This window comes from Ovis aries, chromosome 17 (genome assembly GCF_016772045.2).
Source record: "Ovis aries strain OAR_USU_Benz2616 breed Rambouillet chromosome 17, ARS-UI_Ramb_v3.0, whole genome shotgun sequence".
NCBI lineage: Eukaryota > Metazoa > Chordata > Mammalia > Artiodactyla > Bovidae > Ovis > Ovis aries.
This window is the reverse complement of record NC_056070.1, coordinates 60,138,284-60,154,356: the sequence shown is the minus strand read 5'-3', so window position 1 is coordinate 60,154,356 and position 16,073 is coordinate 60,138,284. Positions and strand designations below refer to the sequence as shown.

At 51.2% G+C, this 16,073-nt stretch overlaps 1 long non-coding RNA gene across 11 annotated transcripts in view; it reads left to right on the top strand.

The window, feature by feature from the left end:
- The window catches only part of LOC121816955 (uncharacterized), a 345,801-nt gene that overhangs the window by 10,490 nt on the left and 319,238 nt on the right, over nt 1–16,073 (top strand). The gene's annotated exons all lie outside the window — the stretch shown is intronic.

Here is a 16,073-nt window from a genome sequence, read left to right as displayed (position 1 = left end):
AAAGCAATTTTTAAACTCACTGTTAATCTCTTTTTGGATTTTTCTTTCTTTTCTTTTCGTTTTTGAACTTTTGATTTTGTATTGGGGTAGAGCCGATGAGGTGTGAAGGACTGGGAAGCCTGGTGTGCTACAGTCCATGGGGTCGCAAAGAGTCGGACGCAACACAGCAACTAAACACCAAGAGCTGATGAACACTGCTGTGACAGTCTCAGGTGAACAACAATGGGACTCAGCTGTACAGATGTATTTTCTTTCTTTTTAAATTTGTATTTCTGTTTTAGGGGAAGAAGAGAGAGCAAGGGAGCAGGGACACACACAGACATAGAAAGAGGGAATGTTTGGAATTATGAGAGAGCTTTCCTTAAGAGTTGCTTTTGCTGGCGCCCAGGCCTCAGTAAGTTTCATCTCCAAGCCAAATACTAAAAATCCTTCTGGCGGGCGCTTGGGAGGGCAGACAGGAGCGGCCTTCCCGATCTAGGAACCAACCTGTCCCCTACATTCCCTCCTGACGCCCTGTCCTCCTTGCGCTTGGGAAAGGAAAGCTTCGGGCCCCAGGACGGAGGGGGAGAGACTGACAGCCCAGGGCTCCCCCTGTAAGGTGCTTTTGAGCGATGGTTTCCCCTCCCCTTCCCCCCAAGCGGGGGGTTTTCACCTACCGCCGCCCCCTCCCCTTCCCCTTACCCCGGTTCCAAATACGGAAGCTGGACGTGCTTCGCTGCGGCTCCAGGCCTCGCCTAGCGCGGTACCTGAGAAGACGCTCGCGGCCTCGGATTACCGGTCGAGGGGGCCAGGGGCTGCGATCTGGGGCCCCCCAACACCCGCAGCGGCCGGCGAGGAAGCACAGGGGTCCCGGACGAGGCTGGTCCGTCCCGGGCCTCGGTGGCGACAAGGTCCTGCCAGGCACTGGCTCCCCGCGCGGGTTACCTGCCTTTCCTCTGCGGCGGCCGGGGCGGGGCGAGTCAGCTTCCCGGGTGGGAGGGCGGCCGGCCTACCCCGCGGAACTCACAAATTCTCCCCCAAACTAAGATCGCGGGGATTCAGCTAGGAATCCGTCACCGCGCATCGCTCCCCCTCCCAAATCCGATGTGTCTTTTTGCAGCCTGGATTCCTAACTCCCGCCCCGCTCCGGTGGAAAAGGATTAATGGGGGGTGGGGTGGGGTGGGCGCGGGAATAGTAATGACCTTGGGAGGGGGGCACTAACAAGGAAAGAGTCGCGTAGCATTCTCTGTCCCTCAAAGGGCTGGAAAAACCATTGCAAGGGAGATAGCCTCCTGGGAGAAAAAAACCGGGCTCGGAGGGAACCAGGCTGAGCCTGGCGAGATTTTCTGCGCGCAAAGGGAGGGTGGAGTGGAGGGAGCCATCTCCTCTCCCGCCGCTGGGGTGTGTTTTCACATGTTTTCTCAGCAGCAAGTTCTGTAAACAGGTCAGCCCTATGCTGCCAGGGATCTCTGGCTGCCAGTGTAGACGCCTCTCTTTCCCCCTTTCCCCCTCTGCAAGGCAAGCGCGCCGGAGGTGCGGGTGGGAGTCCGGGCGGGGGGAGGGGCACCGCCTTCCACTTCGGACTTGGACGGTATATCTGCTTTTGAAATAGCTTCTCTTGTCTTCAGAGGGTAAAATATGAGTTCCCCGCATGTCTGAGTCTGGTCTTTTGGTACCTCAAGCAGAATTTGGGGAGGGGAGGGAAGGGGGGCTGTTCTAATTACCTCTGAGCTGAGCGGGGGGGTGGGGCTAGGGATTCTGTCTTTTCAGTCCGGTCCTGCTGGGGTGCCCCGGCTTATTATTAAACCCAGACGCTCCGTCCAGAAGTTGGGGCCATGCGGAAAAGATTTACAATTAAGCCAATTGGGGCAGAATACAACCATCCAAAGTTTGCAGGTGTAAATAATGCCTTGCTTTTTTTGGCATTCCAAGCGACTTCATTTCAAAACCCACCCCTCTTCCACCCTACCCACCCATGGCTGGACTCTAGTTCTTTTAGGGGAGAGGGGGATAGAGTGTAGCAGAGTTAGGATTTTTCTATTAGACAAGTTAAAATATGATGTTGCACTCACTTTTATGTCCGTGTATTAATGTCGTGGATAATCAGGACAGGCTCCTCTATTTCATTTCTCTGTCTAGAATTGAGAACTGTTGGAGTCAATGAAAGGCCTTTTGAGAGTGGGTTATGAATTCTTTCTTTTTTTTAAAGGAATGGAACAGATTTTTATATAACAGATATTATAGTTGTATTATTTTACAGATTTTTTTTAAGTTGTAGAAATTTGAGTGAGAGGGGATAAGGAAAAAAAAAAAGGAAATTGCCTTTAATTGGCATATCAGAATACTGCCTGCCCCAAGCTGCATCTGGGGAAGAGGTGGTCTTTCAGACAGCAGAGCCAGATGCCTTCTAGAGCTTCAGTTTAGATCTTCCTAATATTTGGAGAAGGAAATGGCACCCCACTCCAGTACTCTTGCCTGGGAAATCCCATGAACAGAGGAGCCTGGTAGGGTACAGTCCATAGTGTCAAAAAGAGTTGGACATGATTTAGCGACTAAACAACAAGAGCGACTGGAGAGCTAGTTAAAAGATGTAAGGGCCCAACTTCAAGGCTATACTCCATGGCATTATTTAAACATAATAGAAGGTGTGTGTGCTTCTAGGATTTTCTGTGTGGGTACAAGGGTGTATATGTGGACTTCTAAGTAACCCCAGATAGGAAATGAAATCTCAGACTTAAAGATGCTTTGCAGTCACACCTCATGGGCAGACTCCCATTTGATCAATATAGACAGAGTTAGATTTGTTTTGCTGCTACGCAGCTACTCCTTTTCTCTTGGAGCAATAGTCTGTTACAAATTACCAGGAAATTGGAGAATGCGTCCCCCACCCCAACTGTTGTTCAGTGTTTTCAGTCTTGCACTAACCCGCTCAATAATATATGTAATGTGTGTGTACACAGGCACTTTTCCAAAAACTTAGCGATAACATTCCAGCTGTATGAAAAGTGATGTTTTTTCTCCCTCTGCAAGTAGGGCTCCGTCTGTGGCTGAGTTGCCACTCGGGAGATCTATTCCCTGGGGACTGACACCCACGAGAATCTAGAAGTAGGAGGCTTTCCAGTCCTGGTTGCATGCAAAGGCAGGGAATCAAGGCGCCTGACTCCAGCCAGTATAAGGTCATAGGTGTAGAATTAGGAAGGCAGGACTTAACATGTCCGCAACAAAAAGAGAGAAAGCCTCAACTCAGCCTGGGGTGAAACCCCTGAGCCGGCACAGGAAAAGTTTCTAAGCAGTGGTGGAGCAAACACTATTTTTTGCCTCCTCTTTCCTTTTTTTTTTTTTTTCTTTTTCCCTTCTTGAAAGAACTTCCCTGTTCAGTGCATATGTTGGGCATAAATAAAGAGGGGCGGTGAGGGGGGGAGGTGATTATTGAACGCTGGGTGAACCCGAATCAGCCTTAAGCAATCGGGGAATGTGTGAGGAGGGTAGAAGATAGACATGTCCTAATTTGGAGTGAGAGGGGGTGGATGGAGGAAGGGACCGATTCCAGCTTAGAAACCTCCGGATCCTTGCAGCTGGAGGGACTCACTAGGAACCTCTGCCCAGGGTGCCCTTGCCGTCTCACCGCTGGATGGCGCTGAGGGGAGACGAGGCTGGTAGGCACTCGTCCTCCTGTGCCCCCAAAAGGCCTGAGCAAATCTCCAATAATGCATGGGGTTGGGACCGCGTTTTTGAGCCAGTCCTGTGGCAGTCCTGATGCACCAGGAGGCAGGAGCTGTTTCTGGAGTCGGGGGTGGGAGAGGGTCACCTGGTCTTCCACCAGGTCTGGAAGCTGGACAAAGAGAGTATGGGCAAGAATGGGCATGTGTGAAAAGATGATTCTCAGGGCAAACTAGTGCCTCATTTCTTGGGTGTCACCTGTTTACCTAGGAAGGTGCGTGTGTAGGGGTGTGTGTAGACGGGGGAATGGTCTGGACAGGAGGTCAGCTAGATAGGTATGGAGATTTGCAAAGGGTACAGGCTTTGCAGAACCTCATTGTCCAGTGTCACACTTTTTGCAAACGCCAATCTAATGGTCCCCTCCCCCCGCCACAACCCGTCTCCCCCCACCCAGGTATGCTCCGTCTAATTGGAGTGGCAGGCCTTCCCGGCTAGAATTGTATCTGGGATTGAGAATCTCAGGGCTGGGGTGCACTCCGATCTCAGGCTCCCTGGGGACTGGGCACTGCATGTTGCCAGACTGACCTGAGTCCTCATTTGGGAGTGTCTGTCTAAAGGCACTTAGGACCTCAGGCTGGCTGTTCCGCAGCCAAAGGAGGAACTGCGGGCTACAATTTGGAGAAAAATAAATTCATGTCGAACTTACTAAGCACTTACTATGCACCAGGCACTGCATTAGATGCTGCGATCTTGTCAAAAGTTACTTACAGAGCTAAACAACAACAACAAAAAACCCTTAAACAAAGAAGTTAATCAGTCTGGGTGTGTGTTTGTGTGTGAGTCACTCAGTCATGTCTGACTCTTTTTGACCCCCTTTGCAAACCGTAGCCTACCAGGTTCCTCTGTTCATGGAGTTCTCCAGGCAAGAATACTGGAATGGGTTGCCATTCCCTTCTCCAGGGGATCTTCCCGACCCAGGGATTGAACATGGGTCTCCTGCATTGCAGGCAGCTTCTTCACCCTCTGAGCCACCAGGGAAGCCCAATCACTCTGGGTAAGAGTGTCTAATATCATTTCTCTACCTTGAAAGCGCCTGGAGAGATAAGACTCCTCATATCTCTAGCTCTGTTTGGGAGGTGCTCAATAAATCAGGGCTGAAAATGAATGAAGAAAAGGAAAGAAGTCAAACTAGAGGTGATTTTCTGTGCATATGAAAAATAAGTGACCACTTCAAAGAGCACTTAAAAAAAAAAAAGCATCGAATTTGTAAGCTGTTCCCCCAAACAGATCCTGACAGGAGACAGTGAAAAGATGGTATTGGGAAGAGAAATTTGGTGTAATGGATAGAAACATCCACTTGGTCATTCCACAAAATACTGACCGAGACTTCTCTGCCGAGCACCAGAGACACGGGTGAAAACATGGGTCTCTGGCAACTTGATGCTTATGGTCCTGAGTTTTGGTCACTGTGGTTTAAAAAAAAAAAAAGAGAGAGAGATCATTCCCATTTTAAAGATCAGGAAAGTTGAGGCCGAGGAGAGATGGTGTCGGGAGAAGACTCAAGGTCTTAAAGCAGGAAGGCTGAACTAAAGTCGGCCCTCAGCTTTTCTGTGCTCTAGGGAGGCAGAAGGCTGGGTGATTTTTGTTTCTGGGGACTGTGAGGGGCCTGGGAACCCTGGCGGTGCTGACAAGTCACCTCGGGCTGGCTTTGGGGGATGACAGAAGTTTATACCCTGATGAGGTTGCAAAGACCACCCCAGCTCTGCCTGTCCCACCTCCAGCCTTGGGACTATGATGAGGGATCTAACCTCCGAACTCTCCCATCCATTGTTTCCTGTTCAGCGCGTTCACCTAGCCTAGGACGGAGCAGCTCTGCTGCTTTTTACAGACCAAAATTTGTGGGACAGAAAGCTAGGGAGTCTTGTCCAAGGTCGCCTTGCTAAAGGATGACAGTAAAGAAGATTTTACGACGACCCCTCCCCGCCAGGGTGTTAGGAGTCTGTCCAAACCCCTCTCCTCATTAGTACCCCAATGCCCTGTGCAGTCGGGGCACCTGCGGTGGGTTCATCAAGTGTTGGTTGATTGAATAAACTTAATTCTTATTTGGTTCCTTTGTTTTAAAAATTGCACAAACCAAAAAAATGGATCAGTGATCGAATAAAGGGGAGTGGGTTGAGAAGCTCATTCCCCAGACTAGCTGCCTGGCGGTGGGACAGCCTTGGGTCACCGGCGAGCCCTCGCAGCGGCAAGGCCACTTCCCACCAGCTTTACAAAGATGGTTGTGATTTCCTTCGGTCTATATTTTTGTCCTAGACTTCGTTGGGGTGATCGATGAGGAGACAAGCTGACCCACCGTGAGGTCAGTACAATCGATGCGGTCCTCCATGGACGACCTCTCGGAAACTGCTCCAGTGGCTGCGTGCTGGGTTCCACCCGAAAGCTTTCGGGATTTCAGGTTTCTTACTCCCGTGCTGAGGTTACCGCACTGGAAGGAGGATGGGGGTAGGTGGGCGGGAAGAAGCCTCCAGCCTCACCCGAGGGAGTCTCTGGGAACTGCGGGTCGGGAGAGTCTCTGCTCCCAGGTAGCCCTCCACGCGCTCAGGAAAGTCTGGTAAATTTCGTTCCGCAGCTTCCTGGCCTTGGAATCAGACACCCGCCAACTTTTCCCAGCGGGTCGGCTGTCCTTAGCCCTCGGTTCCTCATCTGCGAAATGGGTTTGTTACGAAATACTGTTTGTTGGAGAGAATGTCTGTGAAATCCCCTTGGAGGATGATTATGTTCTAAGACCTTTCCCATACTTTGGCTCACCGGATACAACAATCCGAGGAGGCGGGCGTCTTTCAGGGATCTCCGTTTCCCAGATGAGAAACTGAGGCATGCAGAGAGATAGACTTGACTGAGCTCGGACAGCTGGTGAGCCCCTCCTGGAGTTGAGATTCACCCTGGAGAGGGTCTAACTCCTTGTCTGGCTTTTAACAACAAGGTCACAGGTGTCACCTTCGCGTGACACACACACACACAGTAGGTACACACGGGCGATCTTTTTCTTTGCCCTTTAGGGAGCACACATTCCATGGAACCCTTTCCTAAGCACATCTGTAAATTGCTTTGATCCGTAGGTCTCTTCCTTCTGGAAACAAATGCAGTGGTGGTGGTAGTGGGGGGGGGGGGGAATGTTTGAGTCTGACAAATCTTCTTAAACTCGGAAATCCAGAGCTTTCAAGACAATTTTTTTTTTTTTTTTGTACGAAGGAAGGAGGGGGACGTGTGTGTATGTAGAATCAATATGGGCCAGACAGCCCTTCACAAAGGGACTCCAGGCGGGCGCCTCGGCCGCACGGCCCCCGCCCCACCGCCCGCGGCGAATTAATTGGGCCCTGAAAGAAGGGGCAACGTAGCTTCCAGTTAATTAGTCAAGAAATGAATCAAGCCCCAGCGGCCTGGCAAAGGCCCCTGGGGCGCGGGTTTTGTGCAAGTCAAATTGGTCGGTGGGGCGCTCCCCTTTGGGTCGGGTGGGGCGCAGCGGGGAACTAGGCTTGGGCGCCTCTGGCTGCCCCGCGCCCGGCGCCCTGCACCCCGCGCCCCAGAGTGGGCTCCCGCGCTCCCTCGGGCTCTCGCTTTCATCATCTGTTTCCTTTTTCCTGACTCCCTCCGTCCGTCTCTCCTTTCCCTTTTCGTCTTTGCAGTAGCCCCTTCTCCCAGAACTTTGCTCGCGGTTTTCCATCCCGTCTCCCAGCTGCGTCTGGCTCCAAGCTCTCCGTTTGGGGCATCTTCCTCTAAAGCCCGTGCCTCCGCCTAGCACATCTGGGGCTGGGTGGTCAGGGAACGGCGCCGGGGATGTGGAGAAACCGGAACTTAGGAGACACAGGGTGGAAATGAGCCCTGGCTTTGGAGCCCTGTGGCCTGCTGTGTGTTCCTAGGTACACAACTCTTCATCCTTCAACCCAGGATCCAGGTTCCCGGCTACGGTTAGGAGAACCCTCTGAGATAATGCAGGGCTTCGAAAGGGTTCTGTAACCCATGACCCGTGTCCCCAGGCGATGAGGACTTAGAATTGAGGCACACCTGCCACACAGAAGCAACTGCTGAGCGCCAGCGGTGTGTTTTCCTTTCTTTGTTCCTCCACTCCTCCTCCAGTCTCTCTGGGTAACCCAGGCAGCCAAGATCCCGGGTGTTTTGCGTCAAAGCCGCTCTGCTGGAGACGAGGGAGGGGAGACACAAATCCTTAAACTCAGTTATTTCAAGGTCTTTTTGTGCCACGTACCAGTGGTCTCTCCTGAACTAAAGGAACGGAACTGGGGGTCAGAGATGTGGACTGATCCTCCTGGAGTCACACAGCAAAGGGGAGGCAAGGCTGAGACTTTCACCCTCAAACAGGCATTCGGTGCCTTGATTCGGTGCTGCCCTTTGAGCATGCGAAGAGCTCAGGGGATCCTCAGAGGTCCTGCTGGCCTGGCCTGGGCTCCAGACATTTATGTACAGGAAGAGGTTTCCCAGAATCACCTTGCCTCCTCCAGTTTGCAGCTAAGGCCCAAATCTCCCTCCAATTCTGCATTTCTCTCCCGTCTCTCTTTGCCTTTCGAGCTCGGTCTCTACTTTGGTCTCCCACCCACCAGTCTGTCTCTCTCCCCCTCGACCCGCCTTCGAATGCACAGGGCTGAGGTTAGAATCTCTCCCACTTTCTTCGAAACATCCAGGTAGTTGCTCACATCTCGCAGCTTGGAGCGGGGTTGACCCCCATCTGCCGCCAACCGCCAGGATCGGAGCCACAGACGCAGACTCGCAGACTCGATTCGATTCCATGCCCTCGCGTCTCTGCCGCCCGCCCCTCATCCCCAGCCCCTCCCCAAGCCGCATCCACCCGGTCCTAGGAGAGACCCCAGCGGATGATTCGATGAACGCCTCACTTCCACACAGGAGCCCCGAACCGCGTTTTTTCTTTCTTCCTTTGCTTGCTTGACCGACTTTGGCTTCGCTCAAGGCCCCGAGGTGCCTGCGCCGCGCTTGGCTTTGCTTCCTGCTTCTCGAGGCAAGCCAGGGACTGCGGTTTCCGCTCGCCACGTCCCTGCTAGGCGCTCACGCAGGGGCTTGGCGAGCTTGGCGCGCGCGTTTGGCGCACACGGCTTTGGGCCTCAGTTTCCCCGCCCCTTTCGGATCATACAAGCGCGAGACGAAACGGCTGGGACGTGGGGCATGGCCAGCGGAGTGGGTGGTGGCGGGCACCGCAGTTGCTGTGTGTGGAGTGGAGTTAAGCCTGGAATCACGGCCGCCGCGCCTTCGCTGTTTCTCCTCTCCGCGGACTATTACCCACCTCCAAGACCCCAGTCTCCCTCAAGTACCACCAGCAGTCTGGTGGAGCTCGGTTGGCGGTGCAGGGATGCTGGCTACCTCAGGGCGAGGGCGAGGCAGCAGGTGCGGGCAGGGCTGGTTCCCTGCAGTTGCCGGCTCCACAGTCATTGCTGGTGGCCTTGGGTACATAGGTGGCCTCGGACAAGCCTCGTTCCATCAAAGTGTTGGCACACACCTACCGAGCTTTAAAAGGGGGCCTGTTAGAGCCTTGGAACTTTGGAAGAGTCCCCTAACTCTTCTGAGCCTCAGTTGCCTCCTCTGAAAAATGGGGACGATAGGTCTTGCCCGGAGGACCAAGGCAAGGAGTAAATGAGACCTCTTGTGTACATCACTCAGTCTAACCCCTGGCACATAGTAAGTGCTCATTAAGCATTAGCTGTTTGGGCACCCTGATCCCTCTGTCTCTATATATCATATAGCTATTTTGATAAAATAGAGGCACTTAGTATCTACTTAGTATATATGTATTTACTAAATGTATAGACTCAGTGCATACTTAGGATATAACGTGGCTGTGTGCTCAGTCATTCAGTCCTGTCTGGCTCTTCGCCACTCCATGGAGTGTAGCCTGTCAGGCTCCTCTGTCCTTGGGATTTTTCCAGCAAGGGTACTGGAGTGGATTGCCATGCCCTCCTCCTCAGAATCTTCCCAACCCAGGGACTGAACCCCTGTCTCCTGCGTTGCAGGCAGATTCTTTACTACTGAGCCACCAGGGAAGCCCAGTATATCACATATACACTAAAAATATATACTATGTGTGTTTAGAGTATCTTTAAGACATAGTCTTTTTTTCTTAGACCACTACCTAGCATATATTAGGCCCTTTCTCTATTAACATTGCTTTTACCCAGTTCTTCAAAAAAAATTTTTTTTTTGGCTACACGACATGGCATGCATAACCTTAGTTCCTCCATCAGGGGTCCAATCCGTGCATCCTGCTTTGGGAGTGTGAAGTCTTAACCACTGGACTGCCACAGAAGTCCCTCTTACTCAGTTCTGTTTACATCTCAGCCTGAAGCCCCATTCCTTGTCTTCTCCCAAGTTGATCCTGTAGTGATCAAGCCTCCCACTCTAGGCTTCATACCACTGCAGGCTACTTTCTGGACTCTCAGGATCTCAGAACTGCAAGTGACTGCAGAAAGTGTGCTCCCTTCTTGTCCTTGCAGGGGAGTTCAGGTCCCAGAGGGGCTTGGAGACCAGGTTCCAATGCCTTTTCAGCCCTGACCATCTCCATCTCCTGACAGGAGAAAAAAGTGTCTCTATCTATCTCTTGGGATCTATTGAGGGAAAAGCACTTGTGGAAAATAAAAGAATATGGTTGGGTGCCTGGAGCATCCTTAGGCAGAGCCTCCAGGGCTGAGAGCTCTGTAAATGAGGAGATGCCTATGTGTGACCTGGGATGGAAGGGATGCCGGGCCCCTGGGAGGGTCCCTGGATGCCTCCTGGCTCTTAGTACAGCTGTGTGTGGCTGATGACTCTACTCTCAGGCCCAGACTGCAGCTGCCCGGTTGCCAGTCAGCAGCAGGAGACCACAGTCCCCTTCCTCGGCCCTCTAGGACATACTGAGACCGCTTCTTTTCAGCCTGAGAGTGAATGGCGTGGTGGGGAAGAGAGAGATGGGAAAGGAGAGATGGCAAGATGGAAAAGGAGGATGACTGGGCGTGTGGGGAGAAGTGAGTGAGGACAACAGAGAGAAGGGACACTTGGGGAGCAAGGAGGAAGGAGAAAACAGAGGGAGACAGACACCCACTGGAGATGGACAGAAACCCTCTTGGAGAGACTGGGAGAGGCAGAGAGAGAGAGAAACTCAGGAGACAAAGAGAGAAGCAACTAAGAGGCGCAGAGAGGGGACAAAAGAAGGAAGGAGCTTGGAAAGGAATGTCCCAAAGAAGACAGAAGCGAGCTGGTAGGGAAATGGTAGCCCAGCCACACCCCCTGGCCCGCCCTCCCGACATATTACTTAACTTGCCAGGAGATTATCTAGTACCGTATAAATGCCTCCATTAAATCATGATTGAACTCCAACCGAACAATTCCCAAAGTAGCCTCCAGCCCTAGGGGAATATGGTTTTCAAAACCCCTCGAAGCATCAGATACCAGCAATTTAGGAGATAAATTATCATTCACTAGGGGTTTCCAGGGGCCCCCTTACAAGGCCTTTGGGGTGGGGGTGGGGGGGGTGTGTGGCTAAAAGCCTCCCAGTCAGTGCAGGAAAAGACGCCGCATTTCTCTCTTGGTCATTGAATTTGCCTGGAAGCCTCTCTCCTCCCCCAGTGCACAGCCACCCAAATCCACAAGGAAGGTTGGTCCCGTAGGGTCCAAAGTTGGCCAAGAAGACGAAACATTCTGCCGGAGTCCTCCAGATTCCCAGAGTGCACTGGGCGAGATGGAGAGAGATGTGCACGTAGTTTCTTGGCTGCTCCCCCCGAGAGGGATGGATGGAGTGGTGATGCAGAATGTCCCCAGCGACACCTGGGAAGGCAGGCTTTCCTTCAACCAGGGGGCGGGGGCGGGGCACGGGGTTGAGCGGTGAGAGACAAGCAGAAGGGTTAGATACTGGAGAAAAGCCTGGTTTAAGGCAAAGTCTCCCTACTTCCCTGTCTCATCACTCCAACTAGTTGATCAAATAAAGTGGGGCTCATCTTCCTTCTCACCCCGCGTGTCTTCCTCGCTGGTCTCCCAGTGTGCTGAGAAAGGTATTTTCAAAGGTAGCAAATAAAAAGATTTCCTTTTTATTCCTCTTCCTCCCAGTGCTTCCACCTCCTCTCCTTGCAAGGCTTGTTTGTTTTGCTTTAACAAACAGCTTATAGAGTTTGCTTTAAAGGAGCACTTAAAACAAAAAATTGTACCCCTAGGGCAGGCCAAGTGTTAACTGCTTGTGTGTGTGTGACTGTGTGTGTGTGTGTGTTTAGGGCTCCTGAGTGGTCTTGTAGTTATAAAGGGGACCTGTTTCAGGTGCAGAAAGCTGGGAGTGGGGAGTGGCAAGGAATGCCTGGACAGATTTACACCTGTCCTTACAGCTGCCACCGACAACACTTACAGCCTCCAGAAATGACCCTTGGTGCCGACTTGTCTGGAAGCCATCAGGCTTAGTTTTGAGGCAGGAGTCTTCAAGTGGACCAGAGGGCAAAGCTCTACCCAGCCCCTCCCAGCCCCTCTTCCCTGTTGCTGTCAAGTGCTGCCCCCTCCCCTCTTGCCCACCAGCCCCCCGACGCCCCCCTTTCTCTGTTTCCTCTGTCAGACACATATCATCATTTGACTTTCTGATCCCTTGGTGCTACCGTCTAATGAGGGCGGGGCAGGGTGTGCGGGGCAGGGTGCAGAGCTTGCAGCCAGCTCTTAGCAGCCAGCCCCCTGCTTCCCCCCAAGGAGCTGGGTCTGGCCCCAGGAATCTGTGCAGGGGGTGGGGTGGGGATTCCTGACTCTACCCTCCAGCCAGTTTCTGCCCCCTGCCACCAGCCCCACCCCAGCCCACCGGCCAGACAGTTTGAGCGACTGACTGATAATATCCAGACGCCTCTGGAATCCTGCTTGCAGTCCTCCCAGCGCTGCTCGGCCTGGTCTGCAGAAGTGGGGGCAGTGGGCAGCAGGCATTCTGCGGTGACACTTGTTGCCACCTCTCAGAGGCCGATGAAAGGCCCACTCAGCCGGGCCCTTCAGGATGGGGGACCCTGGAGCCAGGGCACTCAGAAGACATGTTTGACACCCATGCTGGGAACTTTGAGTCCAGTCCCTGACTTTCTCCGGCTGGCCCTGGCCCTGAAGAGGTCTAGGAGGCCGAGAGGGGGCAGATCACAGGCCATCGGGGTGGGGGTGGGGGCGGCGGCGGCGCTGGGCGGAGGGGTGGGGAAGTCCAGCACTTTGCCTGAGAAGTAGCAGGCACTAGGCAAGTACCCAGCCTTGATTCCCTCACTGGCAAAATTGGGAGGGGTGGAGGAGGGGAGGGGTGGAGGAGGGAGATGTGAGAGCATCTTCATATGTATGTGTCTTGGTCTCACTTTCGCAATGATTTCCTTAACATATATTTCAGGCATCTTCTCACTTTTTTTTTTTTGGCTATGCTATGTAGCTGGTGAAATCTCAGTTCTCCAACCAGGGATTGATCCCAAACCCTCTGCCGTGAAAGCTTAGAGTCTGAAACCACCTGACCGCCAGGGAAATCTCTGTCTGCTGACTTTTTCAAAACACCTAACTTGTTGAAATTGAAACCTTTATCTGGGTACCATAAATCAAACTTGTGTCTCACTTCCCAGAAGTAGAATGAAAGTGGCGAGTGGTGGAAAGAAAGCAATATGACAAGGCTCCGAGCAGGGCTAATTGTTAGAAGGGTGATCGAGACAGGTAGGTGGGTGCTCATTTGAGGCTGGACTTAGTCTGAAGGTCCGAAAAAGAACTGAAGTGGGGCAGGGGGAGGGACTTCCCTGCTGATCCAATGGCTAAGAATTCTCACTTCGACTGCAGAGGGCATGGGTTCGATCCCTGGTGGGGGAACTAGGATCTTGCATGCCACAAGGCATAGCTGAAAAAATAAAACAAAGGAATTGAAAGGGGACCGGTTCTTTTTCTGGGAGATTTAGTCCCATTTAATGCCACTTTCAGCACCCTCCCTTGTACCCTTTTGACATTTTGGAGATTACTATCCTGTGTGCTCTCCTGGTGCTTTTAATGGCACCGAAAGCCAAAGCAGTCTTCTGCTCTGGTTTCTAGAGCCTGCCGTTCCATGAGCCTCAGAATCATGGCTCAAGCCCACCCTTCGTTTTCTCCATCACCACTAACGGCTTTACCATCTTCCTGGGCCATGGACTCCTCGGGCAATCTTGTGAAGCCTGTGGATTCCGCCTCAGAATTCTTTTTTCTTTTTACAAGAGATGGGATAACAATTTTGAAGAAAAGAAATATTAAAAATTTAAAAGTACTGGGACTTCCCTGGCGGTCCAGTTGCTAAGACTCCACACTTCCAGTGCAGGGGTTCTGGGTTTGATCCCTGGTCAGGGAATTCGATTCCACATGCCAAAACCAAGAGTTTGCATGCCGCAACTGAAGGTCCTGCATGCTGCAATTAAAGAAACTCCATAAGATCCCATGTGCTGCAACTAAGACTCACTGAATCAAAAAAAAAAAAAAAAAAGGCATAGTAATATATGTGTACCAGATTCATTAAATCAGACAATCTAGTCATGCTTCTGATACTGTATATTTGAAATCAGGATGAACAAAAGAACATTTGGGGGTCTCAGTCATGCCTGTAATACAGTTATGAAAATACCTGTGATGCTATTGGCCACCATGTCACAGCCAGTGTGAGTCCTCCTGGGGGTAGTCACCTGGATTCACAATGGAAGAAAATACTAATCTCAGTAAGTCATCCAAGTTCACAGATCCCGGAATTCTCTCTGGCGACACCCCTGGAAGAGTTCATTGGAGGACACCAGGGTAAGAACCCCTGAAGTGCAGAGGGAATAAATTGGGCTGTTGGTCTCTGTGAGGAACAGAAGAAGGTTCTCATGGGAAACAGGCCAGCTTTGAGAGCTGATGCAATTGCCAGATACCATGAGCTCAGGCAGAAAGGAAAGGCATTATCAACGACATTTCAAGGAATATTTCTCAATAGGCCCAGAGGGGAGAGAGAGGTCTGGCTTGGGACGGTTTGTCTCAGGGAGGGGAATTTTCTCCCCAAAGAGGCCACCATCAGTGTCCCCATCGTAACACACCCACGCTCCGCCTCTGGGGTGATGTTCTGGGCAACTCTGTAACCTCCAAAACGTCTGCTTTCCTACCTGCTTAACGGATCGCTGCCTTTCCCCCTCCACCAACACTGTGATACCCGCACAGCTACTTTGCCCCAAAGGATTTGTGGACAGGTCTGACCTTAACATCGGGTAACCCCTTCATAAATGTTAAGACACAGGACTGGTGCATTTTCTGCCTTTAGACAAAGCACTTAGTCAAACCTCTGTGATCAGGGAAGAGACGTTGCAAATGGCCCCAGGTCCGTACTTGTTACCGTCCTTGGTGAAATACAGTTTAAAGAACTTGGAGTTCCTGGGACAGGCACTTGGAGGCCTGTTTAGGGGATAACCACAAACCGGAATGTTGGAAACCGTCAAAACACCCTCACGTAAAATTGAGTGCAGCTTAACACTGAAACAAGGTAACCTCGGCAGATCCTGGGATCCCAGCAAAAGGAGAATAAAAGCATTTATGGACCAGCTACTCTGCGCAAGACCTATGCTCTATTCTTGGTTTGTGTTACCTGAAGTTCTATTACCGGGTCTAATGTTCATTCATTCAACTCATTCCTTCAGTTAGCAAATATTTACCAAGGGTCCACTATATATGTGTCTCAGGCTAAGGATATGGCAGCAGTCAAGCACATAAAATTGTCCCCGAGGAGCTTGTAACAGGAGAGTGAATAATGACAAACAAAAACAGGGCAAATAAATGTTTGGTAGTGAGGAATCAAATGAAAAACAAACAAAAAATCAGAAAAAGGAGTTGTGAGTGGGGGATGGGGGTTTCATTTTAATTTTAGTTATTTATTTTTTAAAAAAATTAGCCATGACATGCAGCATGTGGAAAATGGGATCTTAATTCCCCAAACAGGGATTGAACACATGGCCCTGCACCGGAAGTGCAGAGTTTTAACCACTGCCAGGGAAAGTCCTTATTATATTTTACTTCTTTTTTAAAATTTTATTTTATTATTCATTGGAGGATAATTACAATATTGTGATGGTTTCTTCCATACATCAACATGAATCAACCACATTTTACTTTTTATTTACTTTTCTTTTTTTGGCTGCACTATGAGGCATGCAGGATCTTAGTTCCCCGAACAGGGATCAAATCTGTGCCTCCTTGAAGTGGAAGCTCAGAGTCCTAATCACTGGACCACCAGGAAAAGTCCCGAGGGCTTCATTTTTAAAGGAAGTATGAGAGAGAAGACAGGTGTGGGAGACTCAGCTTTGCCTGAACACCTGGTATATCCTGGATTCTGAGCTGGGCACCCTCTATCCATCATCTCTATCATTCAAGGTCTTTCTTATTTTCATCCCTGTTTTATTGTTGGGGAAGGTGAGGCTCG